A 20,210-nucleotide genomic window follows, 5' to 3' on the forward strand; every position below is an offset into this window, starting at 1 on the left:
CTCTGATTGAATTACCAGGGGATTGCAAGAAACTAAAGAAAGGGCCCAGGCAGATGGTTTATTGGGGTGATCATAAATCGCTTCCTTTTGAACAAAGCCCTGCCTTGACTCAGGCAGATGGTTTATTGGGGGGACCGTAAAATAGCTTCCTCTTGGCAGAAGCTGGGAGGGGCAGGGTCTCTGAGCTTGGCAGAAACTGGATAAACTGGTTTCTACACCATGTGACCTGAAAAGACACACCCCTGTTGGCCAGAATATGATTCTAAGAAAGATGTATAACTCACAGTGCGGACTTGTCAAAATTATTTAAATGATACCATAATTCTTGTGATTTTTCTGTGCACGTTTTAAGACGCGTTGGGAATTTGTGTGATGTTCTGGGGCAAAACCCCGCTATTTATTGACACCACATACTCTGTGTTTAAGCTAGCGACCTGGAAAGTTACTGAGATATGTGTGGGAGGGGGGTGTACATGTGTATAAATCTGGAGAAAAATCTGATGTTGCAAAACCCACTAAAAAGCACAAAATGTTGCCATTTCTGAATGCAAGCCCCCAGGAAGAGCAGAGTTTGAACAGAGTATACCTCATGTGATATGTGATGGGTGCATGTAATTTTAAACTAATGTGTACCTGTGCAAATATGTATTTGGTTCAAATATAGATTTGTGTGCAATTTGACAGGGGGGTATCCTTTCTGCAGACCATAAAACAGCATCACCATGACACACATTTCCTTCCCCCAATCAAAGCAGTGCAGAAAGCTTGACCAATGGGCAGTTGAGAGAGGGGCTGGCTAGTGATGCTGCACACACACCCACTTTCAAAAGACATAAAAAGAGCCACTGGAAGCTAGAGAGGACATTCAATTCCATTTGCTGCGGAGCATGCTGACCGACAACTTCACATCCAGAGATCCTACACTTAGACTTCCAAGCTAAACAGAGACTACAGAACTTTGAACCAAGAAGGCCCACTGCAAGCAAAAGTATTTGTCAGCAGGCCCAAAAATCATTTGCAGACTATTCACAGCCGGACCCAGCTGTTGATTCTGGCCTAAAACCCTGTGCCAGAAAGATCCAGAAGCAGTGCTGTACCCAGAGAAAGCAGAGCAGTATCCAGAACCAGAGGCCAGAGATCCAGAGTGACCCAGATCGCTGTTAGCAGAACCAGAGAGCTGACCCAGATCACTGTGAAGTGCCGAGACCAGAACCGGAGTCCAGTCCAAAACCTGACCAGATCCGTGGCGAGGCCTATTTCAAAAATATATTGTGAGTACCTAGCAGAACTGTGCAGAACCAATCTCTTAGTTAAAATAATCTAATTCAAACTATTTTAATCTAACCAGAACTGCCTCCTAGAAGTTGTCACTTGTTATTTTGCAAAGCTGTCACCTCTCGTTTTCTAGCTGCAAGCTGTAACCTGTCGCTTTGAACTTTTAAAATTTCAAATCTGAAAAACAACCTTCACGAAATCGTTCATAACTCCGTAACCGTTTGTGCTAGGAACTTGGTTTAACTTTCCTCTGAAAGCTTAGAATCTCAGCTTGTCAACAAATTTTGCCGCGATTTGCGATTTGGCCCGATTTCTTTACTTGTAAAAAGATAGCTGCTTTTGCCTGAACTGCTAAATTTCGTTTGCCTCTTAAGAACCATCCCTGAATCATTGCTAGAGTGAGCCTGAACTCATATTAACTATATACCACTCACCCAGAACCTCCTGAAGGGAATTAAAAGCATTTTCAGCATATTTCTCACTGCATTGTCACCATATTCAAAGGATTTTGCCTGTGTTTCAAAAACTCCTATCTGTTGTATAAGCTGCTGGGGGGGAATTGAACTGAATTCTATTTGATTGCATTTCTGAGAACGGTGTGCTTTCCTTCCATTTCCTTGCATTGCATAAAGGGGGGAGTGAATTGCCAGAGAAAAGGGATTACATTGTTTTGTTGAAATCATATTCAGTATTTTCTGTACTGCGTTTTCATTCAACATTGCATCCATCTGAACTTATATCAAGCATTCTCTACCACCTTATTCTTCTGTTCCTATTCCCAAGTGTGCTACCTCATCCTTTATACTACTCCTGAGTATCCAAATCAGTTTACTAGTAGGACTATCCATTATTGATTACTGCTCAGATTAAGTGTGATATTCAATTATTAATTTATTATAAAGTGTGATATATATATATATTGTTTAAATTCTCAAATAAACCTTTTAAACTTGCAAAACAGAACTACTTCTTGGCTCAGTGGGGTCAGGGGGATTCTAAGAGAGGGGTGTTATATAGGGGTAGTCATCAAGGACTTATGAACTGGACAAAAAGATATATCAATAAGGGTTTCCATTCCGTACCCCAGACTAGGCATTGACTTAGCTGTAGTATTTAATTGGATCTTCTTACAAATAGGGTTATTACTATGATCGGGTTCAGCATTAGTGACACTCCCAGATAAAAGAGTAGTGTTTGGAGCAAGGGCTTGAAGTGAACATGTCTTTTCTTAATGGCCCTTATCATATCATCCATTATTAGCAGGGAGTGCAGGATAGTGTGCTTGAAGTTAGCTAGAAAATCCATAATAGATTGTAGTTTTTCTTCCATTATCTCAGTTTGAGTGTAATTTCCTTTACTGGCATAGATGGAACGGTGAATACCAAATGTTATTTTTTCCAGAGCGACGACTGGATTTATGTGGTCTTGCACTGTGCCCACGGTTGTAGCAAGGACTATTATTAACAGAAGAAGATCAATATGCAAACGACCAATGCCCATTGCTTGTGGATTCTCCTTATTATGGGTATGCATTGTAATTGAATTTATGGGATTTGTGTGATTAATATTTGCAAGGTTCTCTACGTGTTCAGCGGCACTGTTGTCCGGCATGAATTCCAGCAACTGATTTGGTGTTTGCTTGTGAATGGAAGGCTTCCTAAAGACGCCACTCTTGTCGAGAGGCGTCACTTTTTGCGGCTTCTAAATCTCGTTTGCGCACCAAAATGCACTTCTTTTTCACCAGTCAGTTCTTCACCAGTCAGTTCTTTCAGGCAGGAGTACAGAGGTGATGGCAATTATCTTTCCCTTTCAATGGTGCTTTCTTAGATGTGGTTTCCAAGGGCCCTGTTTGGACTTCTTTTGCTTTGCGCTTCCCCATCACTCCTGCACCCCTCTTCCCCAAAAAAACAGCACAGACCCAGGCAAATATTCCAAGAAAGGTAAGACACCAACCAATATCTTATGCTCTTGAAGCTAGTTATAACGAATAGGTATTAGGTGAGCCCACATCAGACACAGCTCGGCATTTATCTTATATTAACTCAGTTATAATAGAGAAGGTGCTAAGTGCGTGTGGAAATATATAGTTATTGAGAGTGTAAAAGCAGTGCTACACATGACCCACCTTGATAAGCAATAAAAACACTTCAACGTATCTGAGCTTTACAACGGTAGTGTGTCTGTACTTAGACGCTGTGGGCGATTCGCTTTCTAATGGCCTCCTACTTGTACGTACGCACTAAATTATACACATGCAATACTTGCAGCGGAAAAACAGGGTCCAAAGAGATTGACCTGCAACACTTATTGTATGTAAATCAGCCTAAAATGTGAACACACCTGGACCAGAAATCGCTAAATAATTAACTAAAAATATCCCGAGAGTTATGGCACACTAACATGCATTCAGGTATCAGAAACCATAAAAGGTCAAATTGAGATGGAAGAATCATGGCAACTGCAGAATATTAGAAGAAATACAACGTCACCAGAGTCGCTGCAAATTCACAGCTGGAGCACTTACTAAGACAACAATAAATTAAAGGTGTGAAGCAGTAACAATTAAAAAGTGACAACGTTCTTCGTAGCACTAAAACAGTCCTGATAGCATTATGACTGGCACGTGAAAGGGCTGCGATAGGCTCAGAAACAATAACTAAAGATCCCCTTGTTCCCAAATAACGGGGTCCAGTCATTTTCCGGGGTTGCTCCTGGGTTGGATATCTGTGCCCAATCAATAGCAACAGCTCTCAGTAGAACAACTCAAACAAGCACCCCGCCGCCCCCCGCACAAGGGGCGGAACGCCCGATGGCTCAAGGATCAGTCAGAGTCTGTCTCTCCCCCGTCCCCTATGTGCGCACAACACCAAGAGGTGGGTGTCCCAGCACCAAAAGTCTCCAAGGGTTCGCCAAACGAGGCGAACCATGGAAATACAGAAATCCAAATGTATTCACTGAAGTGCGTTGTAGGGGGCTGCGGAGAGTATGGCAAACGAGTGGTCGAGGCTAAGGCAGGGCTAACGGATTACCAAGTGGGAGTAGTAAAAGCGCTTTAATGTAACCATTATTTGGCAGGACAAGTAAAAGAAAAAGGAGCCTAGCGAGATCACACGGTAAACAAGGTAAGGGCAGGCAGAGAAGACATGATGAGTTGCAGGCATGATGGTTTAGAGGGATAAACAATGCAGGCACTTTGGCCCAGAAAGGGGTATATGCAATAAGCAACCTATTTCATTCAGGAAATGCTCAGCCACTGCTGTTTTTTTTCTTTTTATACTGTCATATTCTGGGACTTGTAGTTCTGGATTTTTAATGGCAAAAGAAAAATCACAATTCTAAGATATGATAAGTAATTTATTATGCGCATATACACAAGTGTTTCAAGGCACAACAAGACAAGGGAGGGAAGGCAGCGGAAGGCAAAACAAAGGATCTTTACTAGACATTGTGTCGTTCAGATCGTGCAAGTGCGAAGCACAAAGTGCAGGCGGGAGGGAGAAGGGAGAGTGCAAGGGAGAGGCAAAGAAGAAGTGCAATCTGGCAGCATTGCTCAGTAATGCAGCCTCAGGAGCGCGGATCAGACTAAGTGCAAGGAGGAAGGGGACTGTAGGGTTACAGTTACAGACCCTAATTGCACAATAGGCCTGGAGGCAGTGTAGGGGCAAATGGTCGTGGAGGAGCTTGGAACCCAGTGGGTCTCTAAGATTATCCAGGCTGGCCACCAGTCTGCGCAGCAGACAGGTAGGTAAGCTGGGGAGAGAGAAATAGAAAACAGAGGTGCAAAGGAAGGTTTTGAGCTGCTTTTGGAAGTCAGGTGGTCCGGCTCAAGCTTGAGAGGGGTGCAGGGAGTCCATTCGAGAGGGAGGCACCTGCAGAGGAGAGGGATGTAACCCCCACTCTCTTGCTGGAGAAGTGTCTGACCCTCAGAGAGTTAGAGGTGGCTGAGCAAAGGGCTTGAGAAGGAATACAGTTTTGGACGAGAAAGTTGAATGTAGTGCGGCCCACAGCCTCAGAAACCTTTGTGGAAGATGCAGAGGGTCTTCAACTTGATCCAGCCACTGGGAGCCAGTGTAGAAATTTCAGGGCTGGAGAGATATGGTCCCAGGACTTGCGGCCAAGGACAAGTCTCTCAGTACTGTTCTGGGTTAGTTGCAGAGGGCGGATAGTAGAGGAAGGCAGATTGTGAAAGAGGCTGTTACAATAGCGGAGCCTAGAGAGAACCAGGGCTATGGAGACACTGAGCTTTTGGGGGAAAGTGAGAAAAGGAAGAATATTTCTGAGGAGGTGCAGCTGGTAGTGGACCTTCTTAGCAAGGTCCGTGATGTCACAAGAGAAGAAGAGAGTGGAGTTGAAGATGACACCAAGGACAGTGAAGGAAGAGGGCCCAAGGAGGGCGGCCAGAGTGAGAGAGAGAAAGTGGGAGAAGGGGTCCCAATGAGAAGGATCTCAGTCTTACTGGCATTATGGCAGAGATCGTTGGAGGCACACCAGTCCTGAAACGTGGATAGAGAGGAATGAGCGAGAGAGGAGAGAAGGCTGAGGGGTGCCTGAAATACAGAGTCATCCTCATAACACTGAAAATTAGAGGAGGAGGTAGAGATAAGGTGGGCCAAAAGGGCCAAGTAGACATTGAAAAGCCAGGGTGAGAGGTTGGCATCCCGGGGAACACAACATGTGAAGAGGCAGGTGATGGAGAGAAAGGACCCCAGTTGGACCTGGGAGGGTCGGTCCAGGAGGAAGGAAGACAACCACTTGTGGGCCTCATCTGTGATGCCCAGGTTCTCACAGAGTCGATGGATCAGGATTGTGTTATTGACCATGTCAAAAGCAGAGGAAATGGCAAGGAGGATGAGGACAGAAGGAAGGCTTGAATCGAGATTGGTGAGAAGATCTTCACAGGTGTTGAGGTGAGCAGTTTCCATGCCTCTGGCTGCTCTGAAGTAAAGCTGATGGTCATGGAGACAAACAACAGATTCAGTGTGGAGAATAAGCTGGGTGATAGCCAGCTTTTCCGGGAGCACAGGTTTTACACAGACCAGGAGTTGATAAGCATTTACAAAATGATGTGGTGAAAGTTGAAATACATTATATATATGCTATATCTGCATATGTGTTTCACCCCCATTGTCTCTATACCCTTTCTCTGTTCTGTCTTGATCCTCTACCTCCTTTTTAATCACCTGTCTGCACCATTCTTCCCTGCGTGCCTTTTAATTTTGTGTGTCATGTCCTTGACTCATCCTCATTGCTTATCCTCATTTTATTCTGTCCCTCTCTTCTTGATTACCTTCCTTGACTTCTGAAAGCCTAGTTTATCTATGCCCTCTCTCACCCATCTCTCTAACATATCTTCTCTTGCTAATCTTCCTAGTCTTTTCAATCGCTATTCTGTATCTTTTCCCTCTCCCTGCTCAGATCCAATCCCTCTTCCCTTCAGGTTCTCCCTCATCTAGCTGCCCCATGCATTCAGGCTCACTCCTTCTCTTAATCTCATCTTCATCTATTCTCTAATATGTGTCTCTCTTCTCCCTAATTCCTCTCTATGCTGATCTAAAATTTACTTATTCTGTTCATAATATCAAGTTTGCATGGAACTGTGAGCTCCCATGCTTAATATTAGACAACACCTGCTTCTAAAATAGTTACTGACACCCTACTGGTAGCAAAGGGGAGCATGTGCTTATTGTAGTGTGAAATCAAAAAGAAAATATCGAGGCTGACTACCCCAAAAGGAAATACACCAAACGCGGGTTACAAAGAAAGATACAGAGATCTTTATTTTATACTGAACAGTTTCAAAGGACACAGCCACAGATAGCTATCGGCCCTCAGTACAACACAGCGAACACCAGCCCTGTTCGGTGTGCTCAGTGAGTGGGGCTGTACATTAGAATAGTCACACCTTTTATACAGTCAAAAACAGGATGTTCAGCCCACCTACAAGTTAATACAAGTTAATACATCACAGATCTAGGGTTCATGCCGAGTTCATGTTTAGGGTTACCATTAATATATTCACCAACAAGTTACAATGGCTACAATATGTATTCGGATTTCTCGTTAAACCTTTGCATACATCTTTATACAATGTAGTTAAACAAGTGTTCACATTTCGGTATTTGAATACATTGTGTTTAACATGTACTTGTGGATTAGCTTCATTGGCATAGGTAATCCTCTACACACAGGTCAACGAAGGACAAGGTCTCAGTTCATGACCCCAACATGTGGCCTGCAGGCAAGTTACATATTAGTTTGGACACAGAGGCCAAGACAGCCATCTTACATTCGGAATGACGCTGTCCACCATTTTGGAACACAGGGTGACTTTAGAGGGAGAATCTAAAATGGTGGCTTACACTGATCTAGGGTCAAGACCTTGTAACGCGTATTTCTTCACGAAACGGCTTGGCTTAGGCCAATATACATATATATTTACACTGTATAGGAGACACAATATGATTTTCCATTCGACAGTAGGTGCCCTGGTGGCATGAACATCTGAAGGCAATGTAGCTCCGAGATGTAATGCACCTGCTAAGGACTTCTATGTGTAAACGTAACTTCACAAGTACATATCTCAATCAGGCCTACTCTACCTTCCGTTCTTCCGTCGTTGATCAAATATGTTCCATTAGCGTTGAATAATGACATTATCTAGCATTTCTGGTTGTCCTGTTTCTTGGTCCTTTGCAAGAGTTAATACACTTGGAATCCAGCTTACATTTGGGGCACATGGATCGCATGATTCATACTTCTATCAGATCTTCAACATGACACATCTTTTGTCAATAGCGTTCTTCTTGCTTTTAAGAATGACCACATATGCAGTAGAATGTTGCTTTAATCAGAGTAGTTTACATGCAAACGTGAGTGCCTAATCAATTATTTAATCACTCTATGTGTGCTCTCTTTCATCCCCTCGTACGTGCTTACAAGGTAACTAAGACATTGCATGTGCGCTCTATTTTATTCTAACAACATACCTCTACAAAAATGATGTATGTCACATCAACCTGACGTCTCATGCAATTAACATGCAATCTTTTGTGTCAATAGGGAATCTCATGTAACATGCTCTATCTCATGCCAACCTGACACAGGAGTTCTGAATATACTCTTTGCCCGAGATCACAAAGCTGCAATGCACGGAATACCCCTTTCGGGTGCTAATTACTTCAACCCTTCCAAAAGAACATGCAATCTCAATATACATAATGCTCCCAATGTTGCACTGCAATGCATCCCTCCACATTGCAGTGAAAAATAAATTGCCTTCCTCCCAATGTACTTGCCACATGACCGGCAATTAATATATACATTTCCCATTGATTAATACATTTCTTTCCTCCCCCTGAAACAAAAATGAAAGTGGCTGCACAATGCCATGTTTCTCATGGAGAGATAATCTGTATATTTTCACTGGTATAACATGGACATCATTTTTTACTGCAGCAAGAGCATATATCAGGCAATGCTGGCATGAACATGAGTTTACTGTCGCAGTACTGGAATATATTGGTAAAACCAGCATGAAAATAAATGATTACAGTGGCATCCTGTCATATATTGGGGAAAGCCAGCAATGACATGAAGAAATATGTTGGTCACATCTAGAGTGAAAATGTGTTTTACAGTGTTACGCTAGCATGTGCTAGCATGTATTGGACACAGCCAGGATGAAGATATAATCTGGCAGTTGAATGTGGCATGCATTGGGAGCAGCAACCCTGAACTTTTTAAATGTTTTTTATTACAGTTGTATGCTTAGATAAATTGGTCACTGGCAGCATGTAAATGTGTTTTACAGGACAATGGTGGCCTATATTGTTAAACAGCACTGCAGACTGAAAGTGTGTTTTACAAGGCCGTCCTGGCAAATATTGTGGAGACAGGCCTCATGGCTTTTCTTTGTACACAGCTAACATGAAGATCTGTTGCAAAATCCTCCTCGTTACCGCTGTTGACCTGACATTGATCACAGTGTTTAATGTATTCCCTTACATATCCAATTGCACTGCCTCTTTTACTCGTTTCCTTTCCCATTATTTAAACAGATGTTCCTGTGAGCAGAACCCCCTCTTCTCTGGATCCTGTCAAGTTGTTCCACTGTGCTCACTGCAGGCAGTTCCTCCACTGCAATCTTTCACCAGCTGCCAGTCATATCCATATGAGAGGTGGAAATAAAATGTACAACTCTGGGAGATGCAAATGTCAAATGTGTGTAGTAGTAGCAGTAAACGCCTCACATGTCCTATACTTGAGGGATTGTTTCATATTACATACAGTTAATTTTACCATTCCATAGAGATCAGAATTTGTAAAACAGAGTTCATGAAATACCTACTGAGTAAGGACTTAAGCAAATAGATTTGGTTGTGAATGAATTTGTCAAATAATTGATATGATGGACTGATGTTCATGTATTTTAATGTTATTTAATATCAATGTGTGGTAATTGGATTCTGCTCTGTAGGGGTGCAAGGGGAAGTAACGGTAAACATGCCCATGTGGCCCTCACACCTCTACAGACCAAGGGACAACACAATCATAAGTGCAAAACAGGCACAGTTAAGAGATATAATCTCCTTCACCTTCGGTGTGCAAAGCAGTGCGTCTGGTGAAAGCGGTGAGGACGGACCGCTGAGTGAATTCTCCTGCTTCTCCTGCTTTCCACAGTCCTACTTCTGCCTCTACTGTTTCGAGAAGGACTTCCTACAAAGACACCGCGCAGGCGCGGATCGCGGCGCGGTGTGCGAAGCAGTGTGTCTGGTGAGAACGGTGAGGACGGACCGCTGAGTGAATTCTCCTGCTTCTCCTGCTTTCCACAGTCCTACTTCTACCTCTACTGTTTCGAGAAGGACTTCCTACAAAGACACCGAGCAGGCGCGGAGCGCGGTGTGGTGTGCGAAGCAGTGTGTCTGGTGAGAGCGGTGAGGACGGACCGCTGAGTGAATTCTCCTGCTTCTCCTGCTTTCCACAGTCCTACTTCTACCTCTACTGTTTCGAGAAGGACTTCCTACAAAGACACCGTGCAGGCGCGGAGCGTGGCACGGTGTGCGAATCAGTGTGTCTGGTGAGAGCGGTGAGGACGGACCGCTGAGTGAATTCTCCTGCTTCTCCTGCTTTCCACAGTTCTACTTCTACCTCTACTGTTTCGAGAAGGACTTCGTACAAAGACACCGCGCAGGCGCAGAGCGCGGCACGGTGTGCGAAGCAGTGTGTCTGGTGTCCGGCGGCCGCCGGCCAAAGGTCAAGAGGTTCCTCTTATAAAAGAGTGGCCTTTATATTGTGCGTTCCCTCAATCACACAACCCTCAGCTCCAACCAAGCTGCCATGGCACCACTGTCACCGACTGACGATGTCCAGAGTCGCCGTCTTCGAAGCAGCAAATCGACCCACGAGCAGAGCTCGCAACAAGACCCTCAAGACCCTAGAGAAACCAAGTCGGGGAAAAATCGGAAAACGGCAAGGGGAATCCCCGTCATAGACGTGGTATCCTGTGGTGAGAGCGCTTTAGGCCCTCCTCTCCCCCCCACTGATTCCCGTAAACTCTGCATCACCCCGAGCGAGGCATCGCACCCCCTAAATCCAAGATCATTGGGAGGCGCGACCATGACAACAGTAGTGACGCTCGAAGAGAGAGCGGGCGGCGCAAGTGTACACTCCGCCGCCGTGCCTAATCGGGAGGTGGAAAACTCTCACAAAACCCCACTGAAAGAAGTCACCTTCAAACATTCCTCATCGCGACCGCAGGGATCCGTGACACACGCCGCTCCCGGCAGTCTGACCGTTTCGACGAGGGAGCCCATGTCACTGACGGTCGGAGGACGGTCGCGACGGGGCCCTGAACGGCCGGGTGCGGCTCGCACACTATCACCAGCGGCAACGAGTGAAATGCTCCACCGGCTCCCCGCAGCCGCAAAGCGCTTCCACGCTACAATTGGGAGAATCCAGCCTGACAACACCGCGTCGAAATCATTGGCCACAGCTGGGATGGGCACGACGAGCACAGCCCAAGTCCATCAATCAACAAAATTGTCAAGAAACTTCCAAAAGCGACCAAAACAAAGCTTAATGAAGAAACAAAAAAAATCGCCCAAATAAACATTGCTTCCAACGACTCATGGGACACCGAAAACAAGGAGCAAACTTACTCCTCAGATGACTCAGTATTTGAAATGTCCCAGGAGTCGGGCACCGCAGACCAGAGGACATCACTGGTGTGGTCTGACAACCAAGACCTGACTAACGCAGATCCGCCCCTAGATCAGGATAAAGAACTCACACAAGCCACAATTGGCGTGGTAGGCGAAATTGAACAACTGCCAGGCGCCGAACCATTGGAGTCGTCTCAAGAAGGAAACAACAACTTATCTAAAATCATGAATAGGACTGAAAAAAACTCACATACAAAAGCTTTACCGAAGCCACGTCTGTTCCTAGAAAAACCACTGGCAAAGAAGCAGAGGAAAACAAGATTGAAAAACCAGGGAGGCTCAAAATGTCTACCCGCCCCCCTAATATCTGCTTCCCTAAAAGAATATTTTCTAATTCAACACAAGAGAAAATTAGACCAGGACCCAGAGCTGTCCGACGTGGAAATCTTAGAGGCGATTGTAGAGCCACCTCAGAGGACTGAAGCGCGAAAAACAGACCTGATTGCACCGACCCCAAAGGGAACTGACGCCCCACAAGCTCAACAAGACCTATTTGGGGGCCAAAACGGGGTAGAAAAAAATAAATCTAATCAGCTTGACTCTGAGACACACGGCAAATTGCCTCAGCGAGAAAAAAGTCTCCTAGAAGGAAATAACATTGACTCAGCAAAAGACAGCCACAACATCACGCCTCTTACGCTCAGCGCAACTATGAGTTCCTCAGAACCACTAGCAAAAGAAAGGTCCACAAGTGGAATCACGAATGGCCAGGCCGAAGATAACTATGCATGGGCCCGGCCGCACACTGTGAGCAAGCCTGGGAGACGCTCGAACAAACCTCCACATACCATCCAAGGTGAAACACCGTTCACAGTTAGAAGATCCTCAGAGAGACCCCATCCTAGTTCACCTCACAAAGTTACAAAAACACCAACCAAACCACGGCGACCAAGTGAAACAACAAGCGTCACAGAAAAAGAGTCTCCCACAAAAAAGAAAACTGACCTGCTGTCCATCATGTCGGCATTTACAATTGCCCTAAATCCATTTGGGAAATTGTACGAAGCCATTCACGAGGCGCTGACAAATAACACAGCCATGATAAGTAACATGAAAGAAATATTGTCCTACATCGAGGGCTACCTAACCGCTGCAGACCAGAACTCTAAATCTAGAGAGTCTATATTGGCCAAAAAAATAGACAAGCTGACTGAGGAGATCCTTAAAATCAGAACGTACCAGGCCGAAAATCCGAATTCCGCCCCCTCAAAGTCAACTCAGACGGACGAGCATGAGAAGGAACCAGACATGGCCCCAATTTTCATCAAAATGGGAAATAAACCGGCCATGCACGCATCAGCAGACTCAGAATCCAAACAATCAAAAACAGGCCCCCAAAGAAGGACGAAAAACCTTCAAAATTCCAACCTATGTAAACAAACAAAGCCCAAAGAACCAAACTCCCAACTCAGCTCCAACACCAATGTACAAACAGCTTCAAAACAACATACGAATAGCAGATCGACACCATCCAATGAGCAAGAAAATGAGAAGCAAGCCGTGGTTCTAATAATAAGTGACGCCCAAGACTTGTCTGCGGATCTAATGGACATCTCTCAGCACCTGGAAGATGAAACGGTAACTACCACTCCGATCACAAAGACAGCGAGCACCCAAAAAAACCCTATAGTCTCCACAATCGTGCAAGACAAAACGCCCTCTATGGCCAAAACAGGGCGTCCTGCGAGAGAGCCGGCCGACTTTAAGAATAGGGTGCGCTCAGACTCCCAGCGCACAGTCTTTGAAGCCGCAAAGAAATTAAACGAAATTGAAGAGGGCCGACCAAAGAGAGAACGAGAAGAGAGACCAAATCCAAACCAACGTTTTCCGAGACCCAGAGCGCACTCATTTAAGAACTATACGAGAGCACGGGAGGAAGAAACAAGAAATTGGCAGACTCAGTGCTCTTCAAACTAGAGCAAACGTCAGCCAAAGACAGCTACCTGGTCCTCAACCGAAGAACAGTCCTAAGATTATTAGGGAAAACTGAAAACCTCCGGCATATAACATCTGACGACCTCACCTTAATTGAGCCTTACCACCAAGAACATAGAGCTAAAGCATATCTTCATATCAGAAGCAAGGCGACAAGTACAATCACTCCAGAAATAACAAAAGATCTCCAGCGCTTAGGACTCAAAATTCAACTGCTCGCGAAACCAAAAATAGACCAGAGACCCAGAGAGAAAGAGGAAGGAGAGCATTCGGAGAACCGTCGAGACAGGATTCCCCCGTCCACCAACCCCAGAAGGCCAGAGAGGAGAACGGAGTTGGTAGGAAAAATAGCCGACTCAGAATACTCAAACAAACAGAAGCGGAGAATGTCAGCACTTAGCACTAGCAAATACAGGTGCGATGAGAGGCATCACGAGATCCGACACTCAGAACGAGGGGCGACCCCGGCAACAAGAGAATCTAAAAAAGCATCTACCTCAAAACCATGGAGTTGGCTTACAGATACCTTCTCCCGACAACAACAAAAAATAGCAATGACCAGCGGGTCCCTCTGAAGCCAGAAAGACAATCACATCTCCACTGACCCAGTGCCACAACAGCACCTTAAAAATGGCATCGTGGAATACCAGAGGACACTGCCACCTAACCAGAGCAAACGACCTAAACCTAGCCGCTTTTGACTTGATCTGTCTACAGGAAACCTGGCTAACGACTAAACCATCCCTAGACGGATACAAAATTGAAATATCCCGGGCAACCAGAAGTAACGCTGGTCGACCCTCAGCGGACATACTGACCGCCGTTCGAGTAGGCTCAGCTCTCACCTCAAAGGGCATACTCTCAGCGAGCTATGGCAAATTGACGTCACTAGCTACTTGGCTTCACTTTAATCATGCACAAGACGCCTGGAAAAACTCCGACCTGGCAATATTAAATCTTTATTGGAATCCGGAATCCAGAAAGAACAACAGCAGATGATTTTTGTAACTCAATAGCCGAGAGCATTGATGAAATAACAATGGACAGGAAACTCCAAAATATCATAATCTGTGGCGACTTTAACGCAAAGTGTAAGGTTGACCCATTGAAGAAGGCAATACAAACGGCCACATTCCAGGACGATGAAAGGGGCCGCGCATGGGGAAACCTAATGAAATTGAGAAAATTCTACAACGCGGCAGAGCTAGGCGATGGAGACCCCCAAATTCCAACATGGGAAAGGCTTGAATCCTCGGCCACATTAGACTATATTTTTATCTCGGAAAGTTTGATTCCTTACTTCGTGGACTTCAGAGTAAAGAAAACGACTGAAAGCGATCACAATCTGCTTCAGATGACATGGTCCGGAGCCTCGCTGGAAAGACCTAAGTACCTACCAGACGTGGAGATAAATAAACATCAAAATCGTCTCCGGCTCACTGCATCAGACATTACAGCCTTCAGAGAAAACCTAAAAAGGACCCACGACCGGGAGCCGGGGGAGCCAACAAGACCTGAATATACATCCCTACTGGTAGCCCACAAAGTGTCCTTCAACGGGAAACCACGAACCCAGGTTCCACATACCCACGTATTTAACAACACAGGTGCCGAAAAAGTAAAAAAAGCCAAACGATTGGCAACAAAAACGAAAACAGCCGCTCTGTGGTCCGCCCATGCCTCCTTAGCGAGATCTTACAAATCATGGCTAAAAACACAACGACAAATGCTATATCAAAACGATGCTGAAGCCATGTTATGCACTCTCTCCTCAAGAAATACAAGAGAACTCTGGTCACTATTAAAAACTGCTAATGGCCAGACCGTACCATTGATTTCTAACTCAGTAACAGAACAAAGCTGGATACAGCACTTTACAGATCTATACCAAGCACCGCTAACCCGGGAACCACGGACTGTGCTGCGGAGCACAAACCAATGGATCAACTTGACCGACGTTGAAGACATCTCTAGAATAATTACCAAACTAAAAGCATCGAGAGCTCCGGGCCCGGACGGGCTGTCAAACCTGGACCTTAAAGAACACCCTATGGAATGGGCCCATGCCATCAATGTATTATTTAAGTAATGTCAAACTCGGAGGCAGATTCCAGAAACGTGGACAGAGGCAGTTCTAGTCCCAATTTTCAAGAAAGGAAACAAAAGTGCGCCGGCAAACTATAGACCAATAGTACTCCTGGATATCATCGGCAAGATCTTTGCGTCACTTTTGCTGCCTCATTTCAAGAACTGGGCCAGAAATTCTCCCTCGGCAGACACCTTTCAAACTGGCTTCCAGAAAGGGGCTGGCACAACAATAAACCTCTTGATCCTGAACATTATAAAAGCGAAAGTAAAAAGTGGAGCACCCAAGGTCTTCTTGGCGATGGTGGACCTATCCCAAGCGTTCGACATGGTAGATCGGAGCTGACTTTGGTCGAAGCTAATAACATGGAACTGCCCAGGTCCGGTGCTTGAGCCCATAATAGCTCTCCACACCTCAACATCGATTCGGGTCCGCCTAAGCCGGCAAGACACGCTCTCAGACAGGATCCTAACTAATCGTGGGGTTAAACAAGGATGCCCACTGGCGCCAGCGCTATTTATAGCATTTATTGGAGACTTCCAAGATTCAGAGAGAACATTGCAATCTTTTCCGCCGAAAGTAGGTGCTCAGCAGATATCAAGACTGTGGTACGCCGACGACCTGGTCCTTATGGACCAGACACCGATAGGCCTACAAAGACAATTGACAAACCTAGCCACATACATGGAAAGCAACAACTTAACGGTAAACATATCAAAAACAAAAATCCTAATATGGACCAAAGCGTCGAGGAAAGATCAAACCAACAACTGCTGGACCATGGAAAATGCAAAAATCGAGCAAGTAAATGAATATAAATACTTGGGAATCCAGCTCGACAACTCTTTAAAAGAGAACTCACATCAAAAAACACTATGGAACAAAATGAGAAATTTAACTGCGCAAGCTCGTGCAATAGACAGAAAGTTTGGAAAATTCTTGTGGTCCCCTACAATCCTGTTCTACAAATCCAAAGTGGTTCCTGCAGTAACCTATGGGATGGCGGCAAACTTGTGTTTGGAAAAAGAACTATGGACTCAGCTGGAAGGTCTATTCTGGAAATCAGTACTGGGGTTGCCAAAAGCAGCACTGATGCCAGCGATTAGAAGAGAGCTAGCTTTGGCTTCATTAGCGGCGGCGGTAACACAGAGTGCCACCCAGCTGTATCGAAAAATCCTGACCCCAGATTCACCTCCAATTTTCCAGGTGGTCTCTGCCGAGATCAACAAGGGATCCTGTAAACCACTACTGGATTGGGTCGCAAAAATTCAAGCAAAATTAGAAGAGGTAGCGTGTGACGAAGAAACGCTAATCCACAACCCAGGACGAGTAAAGACCAAATTGGAACAGCAAGACTGGATAAACTCAATTGAAAAAAGCCAGTCCTACAAATCGCTAAAACATCTACCAACAACGCACAACAGGCTAAAAGTCCCATTAAAATACTGCGAGAGATTCCCGGAAAAAGAGTTAAGAAAAAGCTTCATGCGGGCTCGCCTAAATCTACTTCCTACAAGAGAAATCCTTTTCATCAGAGCTCTCGCACCGACGCAAGACTGTCGTTTCTGTGCTATTCAAAACGAAGTTGAATCAATCCGCCACCTCCTCACATCCTGTCAAGGAATAACAAAGGAAAGGCATGCCTTTCTGACACCACTGAGCGACCAGTCTGCAAGCCTCGACGAAGAAACTTGTTGGTGTAGAATGATAGCAGGAGACTCGGCCAGATGGTCGAGGGCCGTGGCCAAATTTCTTGAAGTGACACTTAAAAAAGTCACTATCGTCCAAAGCGAAACGCCAATCTCTCCACAAAGCCACCAAAACACACTAACACCAACACTCTAAATTCTTCTCCGCTATCAGTAGTGTCGCTACGTAGCAGGCAAAGGATCTAAATGGAAACCAGCAACCTTTTGTTAAAACCCTTGAGGTTGTAAGCAAAAAAGAAAAAGAAAAAAGGGGGCCAAAACAAGTGTATGCTCTTACAAAGGGTGTGAATGTGACCCGATAGTGACCCAAACAGCACAGTGACACAGTCCAAAATGAAGGGAATGTGCAATCAAGGTTCTGTAAAAATGTATACACTTTAATCAAACAGACAATCTAGAATAGAACTATCAAGTAAACACTACAAATCCCACCCCTGTTGAAAGGCAGAACAGACTGAAGAAAGTAGCACTCTGAACGTGAATACAGGAGTGATAGGCAAACTATCAATCACAAAAAAGGATATGTCTTTGGGTAAAAGAAGGTTCAGTAGTGACTTAACCAGTCTCTAGGACTCAAGTGGAGCACGGAGCAGTAAGTGGTCAGCAACACCTTGTTTTGGTTCTTGGGAGGTTTGACAGTGTCAAACCCGCTTTCAAATGTTAATGTGAGTGGATCAAGCTCAGTGCAGGTATGTTGGATCCTGTGGACCCAAGCAGCAAGCAGGCATTGAGAAGGGCCAAATGCATTTGTTCAGTGTGGTTCAAAGGGGTGCTTTCAGCGATGCAGGTTGGGGTGGTCACCAGGATCTCTTTGAAGTAGATCTGGGCCAATTTCAGCTGTACCCGTTAGGAAGGGTCGATGAGTGATGCTGCAGCAGTGAGAGGCAGCATGCAACAGTCTTTGAATTGGAGATCAGTTTGCTCTGATTGTGGGTTGGTGAAAAGGCCATTGAAGGACTATTTGGGTCTGGGCATTGAGCAGTTGATCCAAGCCTAGTTGTTGACTTAATGGGCTCAGCAAGAGTGCAATGCAACATTGAGCTTGTTCAAGATGCTGATGATACAATTTAAAAGCGTGGAGGAGCACAAAAGTCAGCAACAGCATATTCCCTCTGGTTCTATGGGCGGTGAACACAATGTGACCGGTTGGGTGCAGCAGAAGAGGGAGATTGAGCTGGTCTGGTCCTCCGGATGCTGAGAAGCCCACTCAGGGGAATCCAAGGACAGGATGGTTCCTTTCAGGATCTGCTCTATCAGCTTTAGGACATTCTGGCACAGAGTGGCAGTTCCTGGTCCACAGCACAAGTCACCCCCAATGTGCCCTAAGAGTGGGTATGGAAATGAGCTCTCTCCTTCCTTCACCTTAGTGGCCGAGAGTTTTGAAATATACAACTCTCCCAAAAGAGGTCCAGTGAATCCTTCTCAGGTGTTGTTCCAGAGTGAATCCAAGTAGTGTTTGGAGACTCCTTCTTTAAAAGGTAAGAGCCCGCAGGTGATCAGACTAAATCTACCCTGACTTATTGGTCCAATCCATGTTCTTGAAAGAAGTGGACTTTGCCCTTCTGACATCACACCCTAACTGCTTTGCTCAAGAGGAAATGAAAGGGACAGGAAGCAGAGAGAGATGCATAGAAAACCAAAATGGTGGAAGTCTCCTTCCGCTGAACAGATCCCACATGACTACTTCAACCCACCTTCCTTCTTACTAGGTTTGAAGGCCTTTAGAAATGCAGAACCATTTTATGAGGCTTAACCCTATGAATGAGTGTGTTCCTTTGATATCTGGGTGCAGGGCATCTGCCTACTGTCGCTGGTAGAGGGTATTAACTGCTCTCACAAAGCGATCAAAGAAGATACATGATGATTCAGGTTCCTGTCCTTTCATATGGAAGGCCCAACCTGTCTGGCCAGAATGCACATCACCTCCCACAGCTGAGCCTGTCTCACAGGAGCTGACACGTGTGATATCAAATTAGATGTGGCTGCAATAATCATAAGTAGTGTCAGGCCTCACAAAATTAACTTGACCATTCGCTTGTGCGGGTACTTTTTTGAAGTGTTGAGTACAATTTGTATGGCACTTGACCAGGCAGGCAAGGATGCTTCCAGGAAAAGTTTTTACAGTAAATGTGTTGCTCTTTCCATGGCAGCCTCTAGATGCTAGCAGTGCACCCAGCATTTCTGTTATTGATGCCAAGGACACATCACTGCCCTAGTATTTGTGAAGGGTGCACGGATTTGAGCAATGGAGCAACTCTGAAGCAAAGGACATTTCTCTGTGCACTTAGGACTGTCATGTTGCCAGAACTGCCTGCCTGGAGTCCATCTGACATCAAGAGGAAACTGATCCTGAAAGGCAAGTAGCACAAGATGGTACAGTGGCCTAGCCAGGCTACACAGCGTGAACAGCAAGAGAGTCAAGTGTATGTACTGTGGCTGGAATTCTGCAGGTTTCAGTGATGACAAGTGCAGCTTGAACTTTCTTCATTAAAACGTTCAAAGTTGTGTACCAGATTGTGCAAGGAAGACTGGGTTTTGGTAAAATAAAAATATTACTGTTCTTAAGACATACATTATAGAGTCTTCCCCATAAAGTAAAATTACATTCGTTAAAGTCAAATAGTGTCTGGAAGTTAAATGCTGTGCAGGGTGAACGAACAAGTAACGTTCCTGAAATAATGCAACACCTTAAGCAGAGACAGGGTGGGGCGTGCACATATCTCGCATCACTGCTGTTCCATGCCTAGTACAGCATGATTCAGAACGACTTCAAATACTTGCAATCTCCAAGTTGACTCAAACGATCGTACATCTTGCAGGGGAGTCTGCAGAGATCCGTGTCCTACCAGAGTGTACTGGCTGTGCCCTACCAGAGTGTACTGGCTGTAATCGAACACAAGCCTTTCTTAATCTTGGGGTTTGTAATATATGGAATTAGCACTACAGAACAAAATGCATTTATTTATAAAAGTGGATGTTTCTGAA

The sequence above is a fragment of the Ambystoma mexicanum genome, chromosome 9, assembly GCF_040938575.1.
Source record: "Ambystoma mexicanum isolate Mex_15411 chromosome 9, UKY_AmexF1_1, whole genome shotgun sequence".
Lineage (NCBI taxonomy): Eukaryota > Metazoa > Chordata > Amphibia > Caudata > Ambystomatidae > Ambystoma > Ambystoma mexicanum.